Source organism: Diadema setosum, chromosome 15, assembly GCF_964275005.1.
Source record: "Diadema setosum chromosome 15, eeDiaSeto1, whole genome shotgun sequence".
NCBI classification, from domain to species: Eukaryota; Metazoa; Echinodermata; class Echinoidea; order Diadematoida; family Diadematidae; genus Diadema; species Diadema setosum.
Window position 1 is genome coordinate 22,724,199 of NC_092699.1, and position 21,220 is coordinate 22,745,418.

At 39.4% G+C, this 21,220-nt stretch overlaps 2 protein-coding genes across 2 annotated transcripts in view; one reads left to right on the top strand and one right to left on the bottom strand.

The window, feature by feature from the left end:
* LOC140238594 (uncharacterized) overlaps positions 1–198 on the bottom strand; it is a 122,125-nt gene extending 121,927 nt beyond the window's left edge. The window contains exon 1 of the mRNA XM_072318495.1: positions 137–198. The gene's annotated coding sequence lies outside the window, so the exon portion shown is untranslated. The remainder of the gene's footprint in view (positions 1–136) is intronic.
* Positions 199–703: 505 nt separating this feature from the next.
* The window catches only part of LOC140239079 (protein kinase C iota type-like), a 126,745-nt gene continuing 106,228 nt past the window's right edge, over positions 704–21,220 (top strand). Inside the window, exon 1 of the mRNA XM_072318976.1 lies at positions 704–742. The gene's annotated coding sequence lies outside the window, so the exon portion shown is untranslated. The remainder of the gene's footprint in view (positions 743–21,220) is intronic.

Genomic DNA, 21,220 nt, shown 5'->3' on the forward strand with positions numbered 1-21,220 from the left:
CATATATCTGCTACAGTATATCCGGGACATATGGACCTAGTAGAAGCAGGTATCATCGAAACTTACACCTGTGAGTAAAGAGAATTACGAGAATATGTGATCAGTCAAATTATGAATGAGATTGAATTATACTCACATATAATCGCTTTATAATATTCCGTCTAGATCTATATTGTGTGATGGTAGGTATGTTTTCCTCTCACAATTCAAAGCCCGATGATTACTTTCAACAGTTGCATGCAGATGCAGTTACCTTGCTCATTATAGAAATCCATTGGTGTTAGTCATGCAATTCCGGAAGTGGTGGGTTGGACATTGCTACAGTGTACGTTATCTGACAAGTGGCTTATTTGGGTCAATACATTCAATGAGTAGGTAGTATCTATGGATCTTCTTGTGACGTAGAGAGCTATTTGATATTCAAGATTCTTTTGGTATAAAAATGAGTGTATGTAAGTATCTCTATTTATTTTTCGATGAGAAAATAAATCAAATAGCAGGGTTATTTTGCAAAAATTCTATACTATATTTTATCTGGTGCATAATGAACCCTATATAGAAAATGGAATCACCCCGCACTTTTCTAAAAAGATGGCGAGAACAGAATAGGAGTGTCCGAGTGGAAGAAGAGGCCGCCGAAAGTGACAACTTCTCAAGCAGTATTTCAAGAAGTGTTTGGAAAAAACTCCTTACGTTTTCCGGCTTTCCTACGGCACACACTGCATGTTTGTCTGGCAAAACGGTAAATGCATGTCAGTAATTTGATTACTGATAGTACGAATTAGTTATAAGAGGTACCGGTAGATGACTAGAACATCGTTCTATGTGGTGGTGGGGTGATGCATATGATGTGGTTCTCGCCAATTGGTACTGGTGGTACGAGCTGTAAAGCAAAGGGATGGATGTTGCACTGATGTTGTCTCCGTGTGTGGTGCTCGTACATATCGCCCCTCCATCGTACTCCCGTGTGTCCCAGGCCTTTCCACTGCTTGAAGAAAACCGGAGAGGAGGAACGAAATGTTCAGATGCAGCTGTTCAAATTCATGTAATGCTGGGTACAAGATGTGTGCTTGGGTAGTGCTGTAGTTTTTATGCACATTAAACATGAACTTGTCTAAGTAAAAAAGAATGGATGACCATCATGACCATAGGCATAGCACTCTGTAAAAAACTATACACAGCCCTGTCGCTGTAAATTTACAGAAGTTTCACGAGGTGCATGGGACGGGGCGGGGACGCCGTGCAAAGCACAGCGCCTGTTCGGGCTAGTACTGAATCTAGAGGGCCATTCAACATGTTGAACAGATCAATCCTGAGCCTGAAGGGTTCAATGTGATGCATCCTCCATGACCCTGGGGTGGTCAATTTATGCAATCTGGATTGTAAAAATGTACATTGCACGCTACGTGTATGCTCCTGTTTCCAGTGATCATTGAGATTAGACTTGAAGGCATTAACTGATAAATGCAATGCTGCCCGAACAGTATCTGCATGAATGCTGTTCCAAGAATTCACTGCTCTCTGGCTAAAAGAGTTTACCTCTTACTACCAAGTGCGGCAGCACCTTCCTTTATACAACTTAAAGCAGTTCTGAACCCCATTGCCAGCATTGGCTTTCTCATACGTACTTTCCAAAGTTGATGCCACATGCCACAACAGGCCCAAAACCTACTGTATGCCTATATTTAGCGAGTCTTTTTTTTGAATCGCGACTTCCCGACAATTTTGCGAGTGGATAAATTCGCAATTTTGGGGTACAGTACTGAATTGAGAAATGTGTGTGTCACATTCATGTCTGGATGAGAGTTAATATTTTGGTGTGTTTTTAAATTTGCGAATAGCACCTGTGAAATTCGTGAAATTCACGAAAATAAAAACCTCACGAAATATTCAGCGTATACAGTAGTTTAAATCCTACTCCTAGAGTATACATGTGCGGGACGATGTATGAGACGATAGTTTTAGGCAAAGTAAAGCAAGCTGCTCATAATTCAACCATAACACCATCCAAAATTGGACTGCCAGCTACATGTAGAAACTTACATACATGTATGCTTCTGAACGCTGTTGAATTTTGGCATAGGAGGTCAAACATTGGTGTAGGTTAATACAAGCTACATTTGTACCACCATAGTAGCAAGTACTGTGCATGGCATCATCTTTCAGGTCTACTACTAGCCGAGATCTTAACAATTAAATAGTTTGTTTGTTTGTTTTTCTCTCTCTTACTGTATACGCCGAATATTTCGCGAGGTTTTTATTTTCACGAATTTCACGAGTCGGGTGCTATTCGCAAAATCAAAGACATGCGAAAATAATGCCTCTGATCCCAATATGAATGTGACATAGTACACGTATATATTTCTCCGTTCAGTACAGTACCAGGTACTCCACGATCGTGAAATTAACTGCTCGTGAAATCATCAAAGTCCTGATTCGCGAAAATTTAGACTCGCGAAATATATGGCGCATACAATATGTAGACTACATTAATGTAGGTCTGGGCATGTTGATAACTGGACCAATTGGGACAACATATTTCGTTCAATGTGATTTCGAGTAGACTGTTGATTTAGGATGGCACAGACAGACATGATCGTCGTGAAATAAATGTCACACTGGTTAGGTTACAAGTGGTGGTCATACAGACAATGTGAAATGACGTAGCCAGTGTGGTTCTTTAAAGTTTTGATCTTTGGGCAAGGAAATTAGATTTCCAATGGAGGGCAACAACGCCGCCCAAAAATAGCCATTTGAAAGTAGGGCTTTCCAAATTTGGAGGATTGCAATTAGCTGTACGGCTTTCACCACTGGGGGCAGTAGACCCTAATGATTTCATTGTGGCCACAACTTCCGACTCTTGCTCTCATCTCTCCCCGGTTGCCAAAGTGTGTCCCCATCTGAGAACAACTGAACCACAGCAACAACAATAAAAAAGAAAGAATCATTGACAGAACCGAAGCAGATAACATGCAACAAACCTGCATACCAAAAGTTATTTTGTCAAGCAAGTAATGTGGAACAGCTTGCAGAAATCTTCATTTATGCATGTAGGAGAAATCTCTTCTTTGATGCCCTACCAAAACAACTTTGTAGTTTCCAGCCAGTCATTCTGTGCACGATAGGCAGTTGTAAATTAGCTGTGCCAGATTGGAAAATATATGTCACTCACATAACCAAGTTTAACCTTCAACACATCACCCAATCTCAATAGCATTTCTGAAGTGCCCACGTGTGGTCAGATGTGTACACTCATTGCCTTCCCGCTAATGGTATCCCATTAAGCTGTAAATAAACATTCTCTATTGGATATTTCTCCAGCTTCATTCTCATTCCATTCAAACAGCTTTATTTTTCAGTTTCAGTATATTGTAAAATCAGTTTCAGAATAGCTGCTAATTGCATTAAAAACAATCTTGAGAGCATTTGGTAAGCATAATGATTGCATGTTACTGCACATGGTCACATATCACAGTGTCAGCATTGAAAAGGATCAAGCATTTGATAGGCGCTCTGGTTTATTTCAAGTTTGGTGCTTAGTGCTATCTCAACACTAGCACCAGCGATAAAACCAAACTCGAAATCAGTTGGTGTTAGCAGGTTGACCTCAAAAGTATGTCATAGTTCTGGTAGGTAGTGTTGGGCCCGGTGTTGGATGTCATCTATTCTTGTCAGCAAGTTACTTGCTTTTTCCCAATTGGCTTACTTGAATACACCAGTCTCTGGGAATCATTGAAGTTATCATTTCAGTCTTGATGTTAGCGTTGTTAAGATTATGTGTTACACGTAGACTCACATTCATGATCATGGATCCACGTTGTACATGTAAAGTCTTTGCTTCTGCATAGTGTTCACCCGTGGAACATACACAATAAGTGTGGACATGGCCACATAAATCTGAACCTGGGAGCAAATACAAGATAGTTGTATTTTGGAAAAGTAATTGAATTTGTAGCATTTTTACCAGTCTTCCCCATCAGGTGTCTAAAACTAAGCAGTCATCACTATTTTTGTTTTTCATAATTGGCCAGGACCAAGCGCCATCACTTTTGTTGTCATGCAGTGCCAGTGCAATCCTGTGGACTTCGCGGTGGTTTTTAGATCAATACTAGTAATTATGTCGCTTGTATTGATCTGATTGGTGGTGGAGAAAAGCAGTAGCTTGGGAGATTACACTAGTACTGAACTTTAAATCATGCGGTGTATAAATGATGGTGTATATGCTCATGGACGCTAATTACTGGCATGATGTCAAGACAGACATCAGATACGCATTACGAGGTTCCCATTCATTGTGTAGAAACAGTGGGAGCTGATAGCACTCTTTTATAGTACTAAGTAGCAGCTTCCGTTACATATCCAGTATCTTGTGGTAAATCTGGTGGTTATTTATAAATCAATACTTCATTGCAGTCATGTCCAATACTGTAAAGCAAGAAATATATGCGGCATGAAAAATTTACGAATTGGATCCAGCAGCATTTTCCGCGGCATAAATTGTTTTGCAAATTGCCACTGGCATCCAATCCAATTCATTAAAGACAAGAATTTTTTGAGCATTTTAATTTCTCAAATCTTTGCTCTCATGGAATTCATGGTATGAAAATACACGCAAAAATTTGTGGTTGCACAGTAATGATTTACCCGATAGTTTTCAGCAAGTACATCTTTGTAGGTACTTGTTCCTTGTGGTGTGGTCTCCTGCCTGATGTAGCATTCAAATATTTGATACTAGATAGTTTGTTTGTTTGTTTGTTTATTTGTTTGTTTACCTTTTAAATAGCGATATACAGACTATAGGGATATTTTGGTCTTAGCTTTAGCCTCAGTATGCTAATCAACCATTCTAATTGCTTGGCATTCACAGCCTATGCATGCATTTATTTTGTTGTGTGTATTGAAAAGAAATCCATTTGATACATGATAAGAAGTTCTTCCCTTTTTGTTTTTACTAATATTTGTTTTGTGTTCTCTTTCCTCATTTAAGTGGACCTGATTAAGTGATTTACAGAGAAGTTGGTGTAAGCAGGTCCGAGCTATAATCGCATTTCAAAACATCTTTGTGCTTATTTACTGTACAGGAATGCGTTTCTGGCTCAAACCGCATTTGTGACCACACTTTTTTTGGCATATTTCATAAACATGTTTTCTAGCCTCATAATCAAAACAGCTTTGCATATCAACTGCCCAAAACTGCCTGAAAGTCGTTCGGAAACCTTAGTTTTGCGCCAGAAGTGAGTTAACATACGCACCCATAGACATCAAGCCAAGACAGGGCGGGGTACACATGTGCTGGTTTACCCATCACTCATCCTCTCTGCATGCACCAGAACCAAGTGTCTTCCTCAAGATACAGATCACACGTGGGATGCCCTGGGGGGCTACAGGGGGCTATTTTAGAGGCTGTTCAGACAGACATGGGATGTGGTGCCTGCTGAATGGTAGGATGTCTACTGGGGAAATGAAAGGTCTCTGCTTCAATGCCCAGGGGAAATCAGACAATGCTTTAGTGATAGGGGCAAGCAAGTATCCCCTTGAACATTTAAAAAATGAATCCACCCAATGTTCAAGTTTAATTCTTAAGTGCCATGTAGTGAAAGTTAACAACTAAACGATAAAGCAAGTTAGACATGAAACGAGTTCAGGGGGTTTTGAGTTTCATGTGTTTTTATTGAATGATATGTATCACAATCACATCCATGCAAATCAGATAAGACAATGATTTTATCTTTTCAAATTCCTCCTGACCTGGACACAAATATTCTCTATTTTTTTCCAAAGTAATGTAGGAAGAACATGATGAAAAGCTTTGCAGTAAGTAAAGTTTTTGTGCCTAACCAGCATTTGCTGGTTACAGAATTATTGAAGTTAGATGATTTTAACAATATTTTTATTTAAAGTTAAGGTAGAGTTGTTAGGCAATGAAGTCAAGTTTCATATGATTTTGTAACCAATGATAATAGTCTCTTCCTGCAAAATCCAAACTACTGTAAAAGTGGATATTTTCGCGCTCCTAATTTTTTCGCGCTTGGCTAGGCAAGAAGAGTTTTGCGTGTTTTTAATCCCGTGGAATCAAGACATCAACTACCGCAACATACGGCAAGCAAAAATATTTGCATGTTTCTATTTTCACGCTAGTTTCTGGTTGCACGCAATGTGCGAACATTTCAACACAGTGAAAGTTTCCACTTTTACAGAGTACTGTAAAAGTGGTTTCTTTCGCGTACAGATACTTCCGCGGTTTCCATCGGTGCCGAGTTTTTGGCATGTGTTTAAATTCGCGGTCGGCAAAATCTGTGAATTCACAGTCGGCAAAAACTTTTATTTTGCACATGAAAACCCAAACTATAATCCAATTATTCTTTTATTAATTAAATAGAAATTAAAATAAAATGCAGGCTTATCCCCTCTCTCGAGAACTTTATAACATGCTTGTGCCTACATTGCGCGGTATCTCTGTGTGTGTTGACCATCAATACACTCAATACACGGAATCTTCGTGTGTGTGTGTGTGCATGTGCACAATAGCGTTGTAACAAGCGGCGAGTTCAAAACATTTTCGCGTGATGTTAAATTCGAGGTTCAACCTCAAAGTGCGAAAATAAAACCACTGCGAAAGAAACCACTTTTACAGTAGTTTGAGCTATTGCTGTATGTTCCTTTTCTCATCTAATGTTGGAAATTGATAGATGATAGGTGGGTTGCGAAGGAGCTGATTTGTGTAAAGATACTGTTACTGATTAATGTGGTACAAAACATTGATGTTAGATGGCTTTGGAAAAAATTGTAAAGACTGGGGGAAAAAAGTAATTACTCAAGTTTTGTGATGACTGTTGAAGTTGAGACATTGCTAAGTGATTAGAATGCCAATATAGAAGAATATGTAAGAACCCCTTTCAAAGAATATTGCACAGTATTTCTAATATCTAAGAAATAACACTATACTTGCGCAGTTACTAAAAAGTAATGTTTAAAAATAATGGGGGGGGGGGGGCTCTTTCTCAAATGTTTTGAGGCATATGATACACATACATTATGTTTTACATTGAGGGAACACCAAAGAGGGCAAATCTATGTGACTAATAGTGGAATAGCTCCCTCTATAGACAATAGCCAGGTAGTCTTATGAGTGCTGCTCAAATAGATGGCAGAGTTCCCTTTCCATAATTGCCTGCCTTGTTATCATAGCTAGCTAGAGGCTAACTAGCATTGCATCTTTCATTTGCAAAATGCAATCAGAACTCATTGTGAGAGTAAATGGGCATATTTCTCATCATTTGTGTTGTACATTTTTAGATTATACATGTGGGTAATTCCATGAAGTTGGGGCAGTGTCCATGTAGCATCGTGATATTTGAAAAATACATTTCAGCATAACTCAATATCAATGATGCTATACATTTATTGTTTGTAGGCTTTACATTTGCATTGAGGCCACACATTTTCCTGAAAATTTTGTGCCATTCAGACTCAATTTTGATAAAGTTATTAAACAATATGTAACGGTGTCCTGTAGCATCGGGACGTGTCCATGTAGCATCGTGATATTTTAATATTTGGTCCTAAGAGACAAATTATGGCAATTAGCTGACCAAAATTTTATGCAATATGCATATTTACTAGATTAGTCAGATAGCTAAATATTTCAAATTTCCTGTACACAGTTTTAATTTTAAAAGAAAATTACAAAATGTATCACGATGCTACGCGGTGTCCTTTTTTGTTACATTTGGTGGACACCGCGTAGCATAGTGACACATTGTGTAATTTTCTTGTAAAAGTAAAACTGTGGAAAGGAAAGTTAAGATATTTAGCTATGTGACTAATCTAGTAATTATGCATATTATATCAAATTTTGGTCAAGCTAATTGCATTAATTTGTCTTTTAGGACCAGATTTTAACTATCACGATGCTACATGGACACGTCACGATGCTACAGGACACCGTTACATTTTTTTAAGATAACTTCATCAAAATTGAGTCTGAATGGCACAAAATTTCCAGGAAAATGTATGGTCTGAATAGAAATGTAAAGCCTATAAACAATATATGTATAGCATAATTAGTATTGAGTTATGCTAAAATGTAACACTTTGTGCCCCAACTTCACGGAATTACCCATGTACATAGTGCCAACACGTGGCTATGTGTTTGTTATTTCCTGTGACCATTCTATCTAAAAAGTTAGTTCAGGGGTATTTATAAAGTTGGTTACATATATGCAGTAGGTCTGACCATACAGAAACTTGCTTTATTTTCTTTTTACTCATGAGATAGAGGTCAGAGGTCAAATTCAGGGTTCATATTTTGCATTGAATCCTTAATTGATTGAAAAGCAGAATTAGTATGAGGTAAGTGAGATTAAGTATGTTAAAGACTTTTTAAGGGGATCTAGCTGGAGCCAAAGTTCAAAGTGAAATTCCGAAAGGCTGCTTTATTGTCACAATCGTAGACACTTTTATGAGCTATGATAGAACTTGGTATTGTCATTGCTGACTATGAAAGCAGTTCATTTTAGAAGTGTTGATAAGAGCGTGGTAAAGTAGTTTTTATTAACAGAGATCCAAAGGTTTAATTCAAATTTTTAATACTGCAATGTTGATGATGTTACATTAGATTTAATATGTGATTTTACCTCAACCAGTAGGTGAAAATCTGCTCTCTCGGAGTGTTCCTCTAGAAAGTTTATTTGTAAATAGTTAAAATGATAAAGAGGGGGAAAAAAATCTAGCCTGTATTTATGTATATTGGGGATGGTGGTGAATGCAATCACTTCAGTTCTTTCAGTGACTTTATTCTTCTGCATTCACAAAATCACCGTACATTATTTTTGCAGCATATTCCCATGATTTTTATCAGAAGTTGGCTACAGCTCATGTCTACACATTTAAAACTGTTTCAGAGTAAAGCTTGGTTGCGGACAGTTTGGTTAAGTGTGGACATGAAGGGTTATTTCATGAGGTCATATTTTGTGGCAACTCTAACTTGCTGTTATAGATGTGCATTATCAAAGGATCGGCTGCATCATACACAATAACTGATGTAGAGGATATTATTGTACATGTACGGTCTTTCTAGGTTGCATTTGGGAAATAGATATTTGCATGGCCTTGTCAGGGAAAGTGCACTTGAAGATCCCGTGAGATGTCCATAGCAGTCATAATGCAATTTTCTCCAAGCTGGTTGGTAATGGCAGTATCAAAACTGCATATATTGTAATTCCCCTAGGGTGATTTGGTAGTTGATCTACGCACACAAACACACACAGACATATTGTACACCCATCTAAGCAGTGTTATCCCTCTTGAAATGACTGTAAGATCTAGAGTGAGGTGTTTTTGGTGTTAGATTGTTTTGTTGTTGAACCCTGTTTTTTTTGGGAAAAAAAAAAGATTATGACACCATAAAGATTGGGAGAATGAGAAATTCTCCCCCAATGGCATTTGGTGGTTTTTTTTTCTGAATCTGAATGCTTAATTGCTCCCTAAATCATGTAACCAATTAATTCACATTCACAAATGCAACCCTGCCTGAATTTCATGCTGGAACCCTCAGACAGAAGTAACATTTTGATATTTGTGTTTTTTCTGTTTTGTAAAAAGAAAAAATACACTTTGAAATCTCTAGACATCTTTGATGTTAGATATGGAGCACTCTTATACTCAAGTATTGATGGTGATGATAATGATTATCCCATTTGTTTCATGTAGATTTGCAATCCATTAGAAAACTGTACAGATTCTCTTAAAATAACACATAAGTGTAATCTACATTGTAATTACTTGTATTCATGAATTAAAGTTTATGTGAATATGATACACTGTAATCACAGAAATTGAATTTCAGGTGTTATAAATGTAAAGGGATCTTTTGTTCTTGTTTTGGTATACAACGTGATTTTAGCCATTTATGTATTAAATGTGACCAGACAGATTTAATTATGGTGATAAAGACTGCATCAATTAAAGGTATTAGCCCACATTTGTAAACCTGCAGCAATTGGTCTCATAGTTAGCATGGAGTTTGGGCATGATTGCAGTAACACCTGTGCAAAATTTCGTTCCAATTAGTCCATTACTTTCATAAAAATAAATGAAAATGCACCGTAATCCGTATGCATGCGTATAACGCTCGCTAGCTCCGGTCCACGTACGTGTTACATGTACAATGTACGTAGCTATAGCCCGCGCTCGTAATTCGATTTTGGGTCAGGTTGACCCGGTTTGAAAATTGATTTTAAAATGATGATTTTCTCTCTTTTATCGAATGGTATAGACAAAGAGCGACAGGTGAGGTATGTTACTGTTATAACTTGTACTTGAAGTCATATTGGACCTGTTTTATGCAGTTTTGATTTTCGTGGGTTTGCAAATGTGGGCTAGTACCTTTAAATGGAAATGGTCATATACATAGAATTATAGAAAAACTGTGTTTGTGTTATCTAGCAATTTCTGTATTGAATATAACTAGAGAAGTTGCTTCTCTGTAGTCTGCAACTACTCGCATACAGATCATTCTGATAGGAGCTCCCATGAGTAGTATTATTTGTAGAGCGCCCTCTAATGCACAAATGCACCATCCTCTTTGAAAGTCACCACTCCTTTCTCCTCCTTTTCCTTTCTCCCCCTCCCCCTTCTATCCTCCTGCTCCCCTCCCCCTTCCCTTCCCCACCCTGGTGTCTGAGAACTGAAGCTTTACAAGTACAAACTTTGCATTGTCCTAATCTGGTGAGAAGTGTCGTCATTAGAATAATGAGTTGAGAAACTCGCTGATGGAACCGGACCGCCCGGAGCCACAAACGATTATTGGATGCTAATGAACATCCCGCCAAATCAATGCAATTCATCAGCGGCAGCCAGTATCGACGGGAGCACGTCGAAGAGGACTACTCCATTTTCCTTACTTAATGCCTGTTTCCAACTTAGGATTTCAAGGTTGTTTTCTGCATTTGACACGTCGGCTTGTGTCCAGTGATATTGCTTTGGCTCTTCCACATATAGAGCAGTTTATAGATCTGATAGGAAATTGTATTCTATCTTAATCAAAAATATCATGGCAACTGCAGGATTTGATTTTCGGCTATTTAATAAGCCCAATGTCACTGATATGTTGCCAATTTCCTTGTCAGAAATAGTTGATATCAATGAATGTTGTTAAATGTTGTATTACATTTCCTTCAATATTAGCTTGCAGATTGGAGTAATGGATGACTGAAGAATTAATGTTGCACCTTCCACCCCAAGCACTACTGTTACATGCCACACATTTTCAGGATTACCAGGTATATTTTTAGAATTGAGATATATGTGGTATTGTGAGTGCTTGAATTCATGATTGGAAACTGCAGTGAAGAAGTGAAAAATGGATATCATTCCTTTTCAAGAGAAAAGTTAGTGATTTCTAAATGTGGAGACAATACTCTCAATATTTTTGAGAGTCATGAATTTGACAAAGATCAGCTTACTCTCATAATTTGTGAATTTATATCATAACCCTGCTGAATATACCACACATACAGGGTCCACTAGTTGTAAGCCCATGTCCCAATGAACGAAGCACCAAAAAGAGTGTCATTATTTCTTTCTGTTTTCTATTAGATATTCTAGATTTCATGTTGAATTAATAGCATTTTCTGGTGTGTTCATTATGTCAGGCAAGAAGTCTTGTTATTTCGAGTTGTTCACATGAACATCATATGGATGCAAATTACAAGTATTCACGGAATCAATCTCACTGAAAGTTGTCCAGGCAATTAAGGCCCCCCATGACGCAGGTTGGGAGGATTACGTAACAAGTATCCCTCTTTCACCAATCAGAGTAGGGTATTGATAGATCCTTAGCGAGGCTATATGGAGCTTGCCATGCTGCATAAAGCTTGTACTCTTTTCAGCCTTGGTATGGAAATATATTATCTCATTAGCATATCATATACCAAATTCAGAAGTCCATTATGTATGAGCAGTTTAGGTCGTAAGCTAAATGAGCTGATGTGTGGTGAATTGGTGATTTCCTTCCAATATGGGATACTGGCAAGCCCTCCTCCCCAAATCAGCATTATTGCTACAGTACACCAATGTATGTGATTTAAATACCTTTATATCACACATAAGTTTCCCCACAGATGCAACTTCAGGGAGGTACTAATGCCATTGAATGTTGGGTGGGTAAATAGAACCGATATATGTTCCAAATTCAAAGACAATGATGTTGAATTCTGTATGTTCTATCATGATTTTTTTTAATTTCAATAACACAGACAAAATACCAGGATGTTGATCACGATTTGTATATAAGATTTTTTTTTTTTTTTTTTTGCCATTTAGATGGACAGATATATCTCGCTTATTACCCATCGCGTCAGTTTGTAGACCAAGCTGCACATGCCTGAACTCTACCGACATGATGATGTTTTCCTGTTTGGTGCCATTTCCAGCTAGAACAAAAAGAGTCGGTGACAAAAGTTCTGTCGACAGGAACAAAAAGTACAAACAAAGAAAAAATACCCCTCAAATTCTAGTCTCTATATCTTCATTCTTCCTTTTTTATAACCTGATAGTTTAAAGAGCTGCCAGGAAATTCTTTTTGGTCCATGCACTACAAAGTTTAACAAAATGAATAATTTAATGGGGGTTGTCAGTAAAGAAATAGCTCCCCCTGTAGCTCAGATGTGAACAGGAACAGAGGTTACAAAAGGGAATATCATGGGAACCATTTTTGTGTGTACTGATGTGTGCCCGAAGCTTTTCCGTCTGTTGTGCCACTGCATTCCCACAGACATCAGAGTTGCCCAGCTAGTTTATATTAAACCTAGTTAACCTTTACACCAAAGCTAAATCGAAGTCTAAGTAGTGTTGTAAACAATACCCCAAATTTGATTTCCTCTCTTTCTTTCTTTCTTTTTTTTTTGGGGGGGGGGGGGGAGCAGACATGTACAAAACTTGTATTTAATTCCTAGGACTAGAACATCTTTGGATGGTTAAATACTTCTTTGTTATGGTAAGCACTGGTAATGCATGTGTATAGAGGGGTTTGCCTTTTTTTCTCACGGTTCTTGATTCATTCATTTTTTTTTCATTATTAAAAATCATTTTCCCATCAAGCAGTAAACACTGATTAACTGTCAGTCAAGAATAAACTTTACATATTTCAAGCAACACAAAAACTGTAGATTGTGAGAAGAACTGTTTAATCATATATTTCACACTTACATGTATGTACCAAAACTGTTGGAGCATGGCATCCATTTGTGTGTGTAACCCATGGCAACCCTGTCAGTCTTCCCTCCTGTATAGACCGATTCTGTGACGCGCTATTTGTATTTTTGGCATGGGCAGCGCCATTACGCGGTGTCTCAGCCGACCCCCCCTTCCCACTCCCCACCCCTCTCCCTACATTAGCACGTGCGCAGAATGAAAAACTGATGCATGGTTGCTTTAGCCAATGGGCGTCTCGTACTGAGTGCGCGAATGCTTGCTTAGTGCGCGAACCTTTGTTACAAGTGCGCGATAAACATGTTGCCCTTGGGGTGGGGGAGAGCAGGGGGGGGGGGGTCGGCTGAGACACCGCAATTTGAGCTCATGGCTGCGCCCAGTGCCATAAAATGTCTGCTGCCCTCAACGAACCCGAATCAGTCAATATGTTTTGGTGCTGTGTTCTTTCTTCCAAGGCTGACTTGCCTGTCATGGCACATTCTTGTTACAGGCTATATCATTTATTATTTTTTTTTTAATGCCAGTGTTCATATGCACTGGTCAGGCCAGTTTTTATCACATCCTGTGAAGTATCCTACTTCAAATTCTGACCAGACTGCCAATTTGAGAACTGTGTGGCACCCGACATGTTTTCGGTGGGGAAAATTAGTTCAGAATGTTTAGGGGCTGCATTTTGAGACACTTGGTAAATGAATTTTGTCAGCGATTATAAGCATGTAGCGAGTGATTGATTCAGATTCCTGCTCGCCCCCATCAGTCACTCGCAAACACCACACAGCTGGGTCGTGACAGCTCAGCTATGAGGGGACCTTTACTTCTACTACTGAAGTTTAAGTATAGACTACACACACACACACACACACATGGTGTAAAGTGCACCCTTATGGTCTTATCTTTCATGCGGCTGTAAAAATCGTGAGTGATGTATGTTTGAGTTCACTGGTGGTGCACTTGGCCCGGCTGGAACAAAAATAGCTCTCGGGTGCTGGGCCAATGTAGAGGTTTCACAGTTGTGTGATAAATTCGGCCCAGGGATCTCACGTAGGATTAAAATCCCTTTGAACAAATGTTCAAAATGCCTAATCATGAAATACAAGTACTTACATCATGTCGAAGTTTTAAATATTTAGTTGAATGAATAAATATTGATGGATAGATGAAGCTGGCTAAAAAAAGGGGGATGGATAGAAAATTGACGCCTTGGTGATTGTAGATAGAGTGATGACATAGGTCTAAAGGTTTTTTTTTTTTTTGTATTTAATACTATTTTAATAATCTTGCTGCTGCTTAGCATTAATTTTCCGTCAAGTTTAATCAGTTAGTAGCATTTGTATTTTTGAGTTGCATTCTCTCTACAGTGAGACCAGATTCTGGTTTGATGATGGAAAACTGTGTTCAGTCTAGCTCCCATTCTTACTTCCGTTTCAGACAAAAAAGTCTTTAGTCATCCCATGCTGAGAATGTTATTTCTTTCATATTCATGACATGCAGTATCTATCAAATGCATTTGAGTCAGGAAGTCACTAGATTTGGGACTATACTGCATTCTGTTGTTCAGCTGGATCTCCGTGAGATGCCTCTTCCCCCTCACTGCCCCTTTCCTCTGTTGTAGAAGTACGGCGTATGAAAAGGGAGGAGGAGTTGCCCCTTTAAAGGTGCACCCAAGAATGTCTTGACATTTGGTGCAGACAGTACCGGGGTGTCGGCCGTCCTGAGTCACACCAGCCTGTCTGCAGCCGTCGTCGGTTTCTCAAATGAGCCGTGGCAAATGAAGGAAGATGCATCGCCAAGCTGCGAGCTGGCTGCCTACTGGCCTACTATATTAAGAGGGTCTTCCAATTGCTTCGGCAGGGAGAGGTTGCCCACTCGTGTACACCCGCGATGATTTGTAGAGGTCTTTTTATTGTTGTTTTTTTGCCGGATGTGCTTGCCTCAAGAAAACCAAGCTCTTGACCCATCCCCCTACCCCTTAAAAATTTTAATAGATTAAAAAGCAACAACAGCAAGAGGGAGTTTTAATGCCTGTGTCTTGGAAAATATTGAGCTTTATATAGTGCCGTGATGCTGTATATTACAGCTTTATGTATCTGAAAGTCATTCACTCATATAAAGCTATGACAAAACAAGCTGTCTTTCATGGGAGGTCTCAAAGATTTTGGAACATTTACGCTAACATTAATTAGTCAATGAAACATGCAGGAGCAACTTAGTTTAAAATCATTTAGATTTGAAATTTTCAGCTGTGTGCATGGTATGAATTATTATACTCTTTCTGATTAAAGGATCAGCTAGTATTTCTTTTGCTATTTTGTTTACACCATCAGTTACCACATTATGACAGGGTCAAAAGGATGAATATATATTCACAGTGTTCTGTATGCCCACCTAATGCATCTGTGAGCTCTTACCATATCACTGTTTTATTGTGCATGCCTGGTTTAAATGGCGTGATTGTCCTGCCATAATGGTGCTTAATTTTGACCCTAAAGAATCTGAATTTTTATAAGCCCTCCCACCAAACAACAGCTCATCTCATATCTCAGGTAAAATATGAAACCAGAAGTGGTCTGTGATGCGATCTTATTGGTATTAAAGATGGGATGCATTGTTGATATGAAGTCATAGCAATATCAATGGATGCTCCAACCCATCTCTGGCTGTACACTCAGAAGTGCAAGCAGATCTAGGCTTAAACAGTGTGCTATGTCTGAACTGCAGTGCATGAACATAGCAGGGATTTCCAAATGAGAGATTCCTCCGGAGTAACAAATATGAGGTGCCCAGTCAAGGAGGCCTATCATCCAGGTCAGTCCAGGCCAGGCCCAAGCCCAGGCTTGGCACCAAGTGGCCAGGCCAGCTAGTAGGATTGTGATGGGTGGTGAGGAACTATACATGTTTCATGTCGGACGGCCTCCCATCGTTTTTTTTTTTTTTAAAGTACAGACCTTGTTCCAGGTTTTCTGTCGGGCCAGCCAGCCTGCCAGCATCGTCACGGAAACGGGAGCACCAAATGGCCCATTTTGAGTTCAGGCAAGTGCAGTAAACGCTCCGCGACATTCGTCAAACTTCATCCGTCGCTACCTGCCGTAGAGGAGGGGATCAATCACCTACTTTGAGAGCTTAATTAGGTTGCTTTATGAGACTAACGTAGTTTGTTTCTTGCTGATTTTGTATGTGTTTTTGTTTGTTTGTGTTTTGTTTTTGTTTTTGAGTGCATATTGTGCGAGTAATGCATGTAGCTGCTCTCTTTTCAAATTTCAAACAAAGATGAATGATGAGTCATCAGATTGTACAAACACTATGATACCATGATGAGTTTTTGGCCTTTTGAAAATGGTTGTCATATGTTATGATCTTTGTACATCCCTTTGTGTTAATTTACCTTTTGAGTGTTTCAATGTTGAGTTGCCTGAACAGTGTGGTTTAGATAATTGTCTTGGTTAATTGGCAGAAATTGCAGTATGTTTGAAGAGGATGATGATGATGATCAAGATCACGATGAAAATGACAGCAATGATAGAAATCATCTTTATTTTTCCTCATAGATAATGATGGTGATGGTGAGCATAGCTATAGTTCTGATTGTACAAGTAATATTGATGTTCTTGTAATAAATAGTGACATCAGTTTCTTTATAATCAATATGTTTGAAAGGCTCAAGATGTTGGAAGTTCTGAAAGCTGTGATAGCATCGAGTGCCTCATCAAGGCAGTGATAAAACAATGAAAAACGAGGGTGAGAATTCTTCGGCATCCTCGTCTTCCACTGCGTTATCATCTCCTTGAAGAAATAATGAGGATAATATGACGACTTTTGACAAAAATGTGATGAGAATCGGTTTTGAAAGACCAACCAATTCAGATTTCCAGCTTGTGGAATATTTACTCCTGCTCCTCCTTTCTCTGAATCGCAGAAGGTTATAGATGACATCATCGGTGAAAGAGATGGCCGATGATTGATAGTGCATGCGCTACACAGCAGTGCTGTAGATTTTATTGGTAGTGAGGAGTAGTGACACTTGGCTGATTGTAAGTGACAAGATGCCAGTACTTCAGTCCATCATCAAAGGGGTGATGGTGGATCTCTCACTGATCTGGCAAGGTTAAAGCCGCCACATGATGGAGAGCCTCCTCGTCAGAATGCTCTCCCCCATCCCCCCTCCCCCCCCCCCACCACCACACCGTGCTAATACCGATATTTCCTAGAACTGCCCGTACCACTGCCGACTGTTTTACAAATCTTCTAAAGCACCGCTGTACCAAAACTGTCCCTACTGTCCCATTAGGGGCCTCATCATGACCTCTCTCAAAACTGGCCTTGTTAAAACATGCAAAACCGTGCTTGAATTATGAACTTCTTTTTTTTGGGGGGGGGGTCCTTTTGGTTGCCATAATTATTGCATAGAGTAGGCAAGCTCGAGGTATTTTAAACTCTGTATCATTTACACATCTGATACTAATGAAGGAAGGTAAAAACTAGGCATATCTGTTCTTTATTTCTCTATTTTAAACATTCTTGTGTGTATTTAAAAAAAGAAGAAAAAAGAACAGCATCAAGGCTCTGAGAAATATGCTTTTCCCCACTCACTAAACTTGGCAAATGGATAAAATCGGTGCTCTTGAGTTCAGTGGTCACTTTGGGTATGGGATGCTCAAGGACACGTGCATTGTTCTGTTACTAAAAGAAGAATGTGAAAGAAAATTTGTTCTAAAAGTATACAGTGGAGTAGAAGCAAGAAATTTGTAACAATTTTAGCAGAATTCAACAAGTTACTAGTGAATATAGCACAGCATTGAAAAAAGACCTTTCTATGGAAGTTGCTATACTTATATTTGGCAAAATTTCATTCTTCAATGCAGGACAAATTAACATGATCCTCCTCATGATATCAAGATTGTCATATAAGAAAATTCCCGTCATCCAAGGCCATTCATTTATGGCAATTTTATAGTTTTGCCAGGTGAATTTGAACCTCAATTTCATGCAAGTTTTAGATTCCCTGAGCACTTCCAAAAAGAAATTCATAGGAATTTTAACAAGGATTTTTGTGTTCATTTTTTTTTTTCAGGACTCACAAAGCCAAGAGCTTGAGCCAAGATTTGACTTGAGCTATTCTAGGGCCAATTTGCCATCTGCAGACAGATTATGTTAGAAGTTATTATAAAATGGGTTCAAGAATGTGGCCAATTGGAAGCGCTGAAATGAGTCACGTGTGCGTGCATTAATTTCTTCAGGTATGCACTAAGAAGAGTCTCTCTTCCACCTCCCTGGCCTGACGTACGTCACAATGTTTACACTAGCAGTGCGCACTCAATCAGTTGTTACAAGTGCATCACGCGCTACTATACGCGCTGTCAATCCTGTAAACAACTTCTAGTTCGGGCCGCGGGCTGCCACAACGGCCGGCGGCCTTTCTTGTGCATAACAGTACGTGGCGTACGTATACTCTTATACGTACGTACAGTACTTATGTGCGGGATTTCCGAGTGCGACGTGCGTAAATGTTTGGGACGAACATCTTCGGACATCTTGACTTTTTGAGCGAGTGCTACATGTAGCTGACTGGTATTGACCCACAAAGGTACGTGAATAATGCTGTTAGTTTTCGACCCATTTTATAAAACAAATGATGCACAGGATTATTTTGTGGCGTTAGTGAAGGTGCGGCGCACTCTCGAGTATTGACAACAGTTGCAAATATGCACTCGGCTGCGCCTCGTGCATGTCGCACCATTGTCAATACTCTCGAGCGCGCCGCACCTTCACTAACACACTCTATCCTGTGCATCATTTGTATACTAGGTTTTTCAGAGAGAGGTCCTAACCTCACAAAGTTCAGGATGATATAGCTTTAAGATACACGTTTGTCAGTAACTTGAGCTCATACATCTTACGTGGAAGTCTTTAGTCAAACCGAGAAAGGAGACATAAAAAAAAGGAGGAAAAGAAAGGAAAGAAAAGGAAACCATATGATAAGCAGACTCTACAGGATGTCTGTTTAAACTTAGTGGATTCCCGGTGCAGTGTGGGAATCGCATTTAATGCCATTTTTAATTGAATTCACAGCGCACAGCGCTGATATTGCCATCACCACCAAGATACGATCGCCGAATTACTGCCACCGAGATCGCGTCATATTAGAGTGAGCCCGATGAGGTGTGGAATTTTTTTTTTTCTCGCCATCTTGATTCACATAGGGGGGCCCAAGCCTGATGTAAGTTTCACCTTTGAAAACATTCACCTACAGAGTGAATTGTAGCTACACTAACAATGCACTACAGATGCAATAAAGTCTTTGTTAAAAAAAAAAAAAAATAGCATCTCTTGAGGGTGTCACAGCAATTCTGTGTCTTAAGCAGGTTTTTTAGTTAATTTATTCACATCCGCAAATGTTATCCAGAGCTTTGCAAACAGCAGAAACCCTGTCGGACCTTGTCCTATGTAGCAGTAACTGTTGAATGCAAATATGTTGATACTGGGAGGGGGGTTAACAAATAATAAACCAGACACATTGTACAAAGTGAATGACTTGCAAATTACACAGATCACCAAAATAAAATTTCCATAGTTATAGGAGTAGGTGTTGGAGACTACAATATTTTATCACAATATAGATGGTATAGGTACTGCTGGAGAGAAATAGTTTTTGTGACCCTTTCTCTACAAGATTTAATGTAAACGTTGTTTTTGGTTGGTTTTGGTTTGAATTGTTGTGTTTTCATGAGTGGCATTAATAACGTGTACCTCCAGATTTGTATAAATTATCTCTATATTACCCAGTGGGGATTGATGCATATAGACCGATACACTCTACTTGTGGCTGTTCATCATGTGGTTAGCTCCTCATGGTATGTACACACAGTGCATCCACACGATGCATTTTGGGACTGCAGTTAATGGCATTCCTTCTTATACCCGACTCGTTGGTAGCCATGTTCCAGTGATGAAAAGTGGACAAATTGACCATGGAAGCTTCGGCGTGGAATGTGATTTACATGTAAGCGCTGAGAGTGGTTACAGGAGATTACTTTTTCGTCCCGGCTTCCTCTCCATGATATTACCAGGCGGGCAGGGACGAACTGGGCGTATACTCTCTACTCGAGATCATAAGTAGGCCAATTTAAATGAGATGGTCGCAAACTCATCTCTGCGGAGGCATGACGGCAGTTCTCCACAAGATTTCATGTGATGGATTTCGATAGAGCGGTTTGCAGTTTTGTGGGATTACGTTTGGGTAGAGAAAATAGAACATAGATCGGAGGTGGAGGGGGTACCTGGTTCAATGTGTACTTCCAAGAAGCCTGCACCCGCAGATTTGCGCAGCACTGTGTGCAATTTGTGTTTAGTTTATTCATGAAGTTGCCGCGTTGCCCTATCAAGTTAATTGGGCAGCAATTTCTGTAGGGGCAGCCAGGGTAGCTTGCGCCTAAAAAACATCTTTGCTCCGAATAAGTGTTAACTCCTGTTCCTCCTCTATCTCTAGTTCTATACCCCCCTCCCCCCTACAAGGGATGTCTACTTTATTGCCTTCCTGGGTTTCAAATCTGCCCCAAGATGTAGTTCATATCTTCCCACTTTCCAAAAACAGCATCTGCAACAAACTAAATTTGTCGTGGGCCAATATGTAGCCACATACCGGCTCTACATCCAAGGCTCCAAAATCCTCCTGAGCGCTAAGAGTATTTGCCTCAAAATATCATATTTGCCGTTGCCGGCCAAGTAGCTGGTGCAAATCAGTAAATACCTGATAAAGGGCCGTATGTACACAAGTATCCTTCTTGCGTATTCTGCAGGGGTAGGACTGGACATAGTCAACTTTCAAAGCAGCAAAAATTTCTTGTCTGTCGCCGTGATCCCGACATGTTTTACTAGATGAGCTTGGGTGTTATGGAGCATAAATTGAGGCACCGAAATGAGTCTCCATACTCACTACATATATTGCAAACAACATTCCTTTTAACAGCTGTATGGCAAACTCATGACCCGCCAATCAAACTTATCGCTTCCA